Below are 6,304 nucleotides of genomic sequence, written 5' to 3'. Positions count from 1 at the left end.
ACGTCAGCGCCCTGGGGGCGGGGCCTGTCGTGGGGGCGGGGCTGCCGATCCGCCCCGCCCCCTCCGTTCTTTTCCTCCTTCCCAGGACTTGGATTTTGCCAAGTTTCTACGGCTTGCCTAAGTGCCCGGGTCCTGTGCTAGGCGCGGTGTGAAATCGAAATGACAGATAAGAAAGATGTCCTGCTTTCAAAAGGGGCACTCCTGGCGGGGGGTGGGGAAAGGGGTGGGGGGGGTAGGATTAAATGAGATAATCCACGTAAAGGTGTTTAGCCCAGAGCCTGGTATTGAATAATCACTCAACGAATACTATTTATAATACTCAGCAATTGTGGGAAAGGCCTTCAATGTGGAGGCATGGCTTCCAGTCCCCAGCTCTGCTATTAATTCATGGTGTGACCTTAGACAAGTCTTTTCCCCTTTATGTTTCTCGCTTTTACCTTCTTTAAGATGGGAAGGAGGGATGACCAGATGATCTCAAAAGTCCCTCCAATAATTCTGTGACACAGTTCCCGAGGTACCAACGGCCCAGAGAAGTGGGGAGGGGGGCCTTTGAAGGGACCCCAAAACCCACAGCCAGTATGGTACAGGACACAGCCACAGACACACTCCCCACGGATGCCCTCCCACATCCTGGCACAGAGCTGCATTCACAAGCCAGGACACAGATGCGCTGAGAGTGGCTACCCCTCAGACTATAGCAGCATAGCTGGTCTCTTGAGACATCTCTTGTGTAAACTCCTTATTGCCTATGGAATAAGGGCCAAAACCCTGGCCTGGTCCGGTCTCTCCCTACCTTTATACACACACACAGACATACACACACTGTAAAGTTTATCCAGACTTCCACCTGCACACCCACTGCTTTCCCACATCTGCCCCATGGCTCATGCTCTTCCTCTGCTGTCTCATCTCAACTTACAACTCCTCCTAGATTCCCCCAACCTGGAGCCGACTCTCCCTGTTCTCAATAATCCAATACCTGTGTGCTGTATTTAACTCTCATGTGCGCATGAACACATTTTAACTAGTATCGCATTGACCTCCTGTTTCTTAGCACTTCCTCACTTCCTTGAGGTCAGAAACCACGAATGTTTAGTAGTGCCAGAAAACCCAGGGATTATACACCCATGTTCTGGCCCATGCTAGCTCTCATTCTTCTCATGTGTAAAATGGGGATATTCATATAGTCCTTGCAGTGTTTGTTCTGAAATTACATAGAACACTGTGCGGAAAGCACCAGGCACAGTGCTCCAGAAATGATGTCGTTGTCATTCTTACTTTCATCATCACCATCAATATTATTTCCAGCTCCTAACACCACACACCACCCCTCGTGATAATTCACCCAATCATTTCATAGAGTTCGACTCTGAGGTCCCGAGAGAGGAAGAGGCCCACTAAAAGTGGCCCTGCAGAACACTGCCCTTGGGAGTGAACCAACACTACAGTTTCTAGACCCCAGGGAGATTCTGCGGAGTCACATGTGACGCCCCAGGGTGTCTCTGTCACTCAGCACCTGTCCAAGTGGGGGACAGCTTTGAGTTCTCTCGGCAAGTTATTTGCGGCAGAGCTGACCCATTTCTCCCTCATGCCTTTCTGCTCTCACTTCCCTTACAAAGAGATAGATCTGTGTTAAACTGCCCTTGGCATCTCTGCAGTCCCTGAGGAGAGCTGCAGCAAGGCACTGGGCGTTTCCAGAGTGCTGGCCTGTGGGAAGAGGGAAAGGGCTTTGGGGTTCTGATTAATTTCCTGAGCTGCAGACAGGCAAATGGTTGTCCTGAAATGCCTGGGCTGGTTCTCAAGGGCCCCTAACAAATTGCAGCTTATTTTTAGAAGAGGAGATTCAAAAATGCCACTTCCCATGAAAAGTAGGCATGGCCACAGGATTGCTCCAGGCAAAGAATGGGCCTGTACTGAGTTCCTCCTATGTGGGGACGCCAATTCCAAGCATTGCAAACCATTGGCAGAGAGAACCCAGGATGCACAGCGGAGGTTCTGAAGGCAGAGCATTCTCTCCAAGATCCATGAGCCCATCCATCACATCTTCGTTCATTCACAGCAAAAGGTTTGGCACAGAAAAGCTCAGAATGCAAATCTCAGCTCCATCACTTGCCACTTATGTAACCTTGGGCTTTCAAGTCTCTGCCCCTTAGCCTCTCATCTGAAAAAGAGAAAATAATAATAGTACCTATCTCACACAGTGGCTGTGAGGATTGAATGAAATAACATATGGAATAGCTTTGTTCAGAGCCTAACACCTTTTTCACGCCCTGATACAGTGGCTGCTGCTACTACTTCAACACATCCTCCCAGTAAGGCCTATCCTATGCTGGCCTCTGGGCCAGAAGTAGGGCAAACAGGGAGTCCTCACATCAAGAATCTCATCAGTAAAAGGAATGGGGTAGATTTTTGGTTCTTGGTACTTTCACTGCAAAGCATTTCTGTTGCAAATATTTTTGCCACATAACCCATTGGCCCTCAGGCAACTTTGCCATTAAAGATCAAAATAACTAGTTGACAGTTTGATAGTTTGATAGTTTGGTTTCATCCAACTGGTTTGGTTTCATTTCTCCACTTCTCCATTTCTCCACTTAGTACTCCTCTTTTTGTATTATACAGATCATAGTCCTCATAATGGTCTATACAGTGGCACAGAGTTTTGAACCCACATATCCCAGAGAACATTGGAACAGCTATCAAGGGACATGTGACAAAACCAGACAACAGAGTAGAAGGCTTCCACAGAGCAATAGAAAGCTCAGTTACAAACATGTATCCTAGTGTTTGGAGACTGACATCCCTTTTAAGGAAAGAAGAAATTTTAGTGAAAAAAGAAAAAGTCTGGGGTACCTGGCTGGCTCAGTAGGAGGAGCATGTGACTCTTGAGTTTAAGCCCCACATTGGGGGTAGAGATTACTTACATAAATAAACTTTAAAAAATGAAAAAGAGTAAGGTATGGAACTACAGGTATAGTGGGACCTCGTGGTTATAACTTATATGCTCAGTACAAGCATTAAAGTGGAGAATATAGAGAATGAAATAGGATGCTTTCCCCTTTTTTCTTTCTGATTTGCTTTTCTCTGTGGGCGTGTGCATATAGCAGGAACTTCCAAAAAGACTCTACTAGATTCTAATAGAGAAAAGAGAGGATGAAAACACAGGTCATGGTAATCAGCAGTGGGCATCTGAACCAGCTGTGTATACTGCCATAGAAAGTTCCACAGTTTCCATCTCATTCCGGGAAAAGCCCCTGCCCAGACAAGTCTCATCCTCTCCCCATTCTCCAGCCCTTAGCTACACTCAGACTTCAATGCTACGGCCAAAGGCAAGACTCCTAACAAAACTTCCAGAAGCCAAGGCAAGGACAGGAGGAAAGACTTTAAAGTAGGAAGAATTTTTTTTTTTTTCTGCCGGTTCTGTGCCCCTCCCAAAGAATAACAATATGTCAGCATCTTTTGTCTACTGTGCCTAAACTTGCACTTTTGTTTTTCCTCATATCTTTCTGCAATTTAAATTTTTTACAAGGAGCATACATTACATGGTCATCACAAAAAATGCAATAAAGATAGGCATAAAAGGAAAGCTAACCAAGCTGAGGTTGGTCCACTTTTGTTGGTCACAAACAATAAAGCAGACGAATGTGGTTGAGGCCGGTGCTAAGTTTCATAGGAATCATAGAAAGTGAGAGTAGGAAGGGATAAAATCACCCTCAGTTTCTCCTGCCGTTCCCCCCAATGGCATGATTTCTAGTCCCTTCCCATCACAGGCCACCCACCAATCCGTGTATTTCATGCATTCATTCAACAAACATTTATGGATCCTTTACTGTAAACCAAGCATCATACTAGTCACTTTACAGATACTATCTCACATGGATTAGAGAGGTCATTATTCCCACCTTGCAGATGAGGAAAACAAGGCTCAAGGGAGGTGAATGACTTGCCCAAAGTCTCACATCTAGTGGGATCTAAACCAAGACCTTCATAACTTCAAAGCCTGTTTCCTAAAGGATGTGGGCTGAATTCCAAAGCAAATGACTTATGTCCTTGGGCAGCCATTATTGCATGGGTGGCCTTGGCCGAGTCACTGAACTCTTCTCAGCAGCAATATCGCCATCGCTGAAAGATAAGGGTTTACCCAGATATTTATCTAAGTTACGTGCTTTGTAAGTTATAACACATACTACAAAGGGAAGTGGTTCCATCAACTCTTGAGGGACTGCTCACTCATCTTTAGATCTCTTGGTGCTCTCCCCATTAACATTTATCCCCCATTAGTGCATTTAGGACAGTGATCCTTGCAGGAACTCCATCATTACCCCCACTAGCCTGGGACCTCCTCCAGGACAGAAATGACACTTAGTCACTTAAGATCCCTTTCTGCCCCCAGTGCAGCATCTGGCATTGCAGCCCTCCATTCTCTCCCTCTTTTATTTATTTCACAACAAATGGCCAAGAGCCTAACATGTACCAGACACGGCACAGACTGTAAGACAGCAAAGGGCTCTGCCTTCTTGGAGCATGGCTGATGGGGTAGAGAGACGAAATAACATTAAACACAATTAGTTCCTTAAAAACAATCACATTAAGCACCACGGAGCATCAGGCTTGGGGAATGTGGAGTGGGAACCAACTGAATCCAGGACACAGGGAAGGCTTCCTAGAGGAGGTGGCCTTGAGGCTCAGAGAGGCTAAGAAATTTGCTCAAGACCACAAAGCTGCTAAGCACAACAGCTGGAATTTTAACCTAGGAACACCTGACTCCAAAGCTCAAGCTGTGGCCTTCTAGAGAACACTGCCTTTCAATTCCTTCATCTTATTCTTCCCTGGTTCTTATTGGTGAGAAGGGAGTAAGGTCTGGTTAGCACTGGATGCTCTAAAGCAATGTCCGTCCCAGCTTTGGGGATGTGACACTCCTTTGAGAATCTGGTGATATCTATGAAACCTCTCCCAGGAATTACATGGATATGACACGCCCACGATACCTTGCCTACAATTTCAAGGCATCCGGAAGCCCAGGTTTTGAACTCACGCCACAGTAGGACCATAGAGTGAATCTCAGAACCTCTGAAAAGAGACTCCAAGATTTCACAGGGACCTCAAACCCCAGACAGATCCCAGAAACTCTATGGAAAGATTCCCAAGATCCAGGAGAAAAGATCCTGCAGAGATATTCTCAAGGTCCTACAGGCTGTTAAGGAATGTCAAATCCTCATAAGGCCGGAGTCTGCACTGAGGAACCCATCAGCCTTGGAAAGCTACAGTTCTCAACCCTTTTGGGGTCACTGACACCTTTAAACCTCTGAGCAAAAATGCGATACATGGTACACGTAGAATCAAGAGGTGCACAGACTTCTGGGGGCCCCCGGATTCAGACCTCCTGTTCTTGAGCTGAACCTCCTGAACCCCTCAAGGACCCGGACCAGGTTCGCAGACTCAAGGTGCGCGCTGCGGAGGCAAACGGACCCCGCGGGGTCGAATCCGAACCCCGCACTCACCTGCCCCCCTCCGGCCCCAGCGACCTTTCCTCCCCAGCCCAGCCCCAGCGGCGGGGGCTCCGAGCGAGCGGGGCGGGGCGGCGGGACTCAGCGTCAGTGCAGCGGCGCCCAGGGGGGGAGGGGAGTCTGCGGGCTGCGGGGCGGGCTGCGGGGCTGCGGGGCTGCGGGGCGAGGCTGCGGGGCTGCGGGGCCGCGGAGCGAGGCTGTGGGGCTGCGGGGCGAGGCTGTGGGGCTGCGGGGCTGCGGGGCTGCGGGGCCGCGGAGCGAGGCTGTGGGGCTGCGGGGCGGGCTGCGGGGCTGCGGGGCCGCGGAGTGAGGCTGTGGGGCTACGGGGCGGGGCGGGCTGCGGGGCGTGCGGGGCGGGCTGCGGGGCGGGGCGTGCGGGGTGCGGGGCGGGCTGCGGGGCGGGCTGCAGGGCTGCGGGGATGCGGGGCGAGGCTGTGGGGCTGCGGGGCTGCGGGGCGGGCTGCGGGGCTGCGGGGCTGCGGGGCCGCGGAGTGAGGCTGTGGGGCTACGGGGCGGGGCGGGCTGCGGGGCGGGCTGCGGGGCGGGCTGCAGGGCGTGCGGGGCTGCGGGGCTGCGGGGCGGGGCGTGTGGGCTGCGGGGCTGCGGGGCTGCGGGGCCGCGGAGTGAGGCTGTGGGGCTACGGGGCGGGGCGGGCTGCGGGGCGGGCTGCGGGGCGGGCTGCAGGGCGTGCGGGGCTGCGGGGCTGCGGGGCGGGGCGTGTGGGCTGCGGGGCGTGCGGGGCGGGGTGCGGGGCGGGGAGCGGGGCAGGGCGTGCGGGGTGCGGGGCGGGCTGCGAGGCG

Source organism: Canis lupus, chromosome 2 (genome assembly GCF_003254725.2).
Source record: "Canis lupus dingo isolate Sandy chromosome 2, ASM325472v2, whole genome shotgun sequence".
Lineage (NCBI taxonomy): Eukaryota > Metazoa > Chordata > Mammalia > Carnivora > Canidae > Canis > Canis lupus.
The sequence above is the reverse complement of the archived record's forward strand: the minus strand, read 5'-3'. Positions refer to the sequence as shown.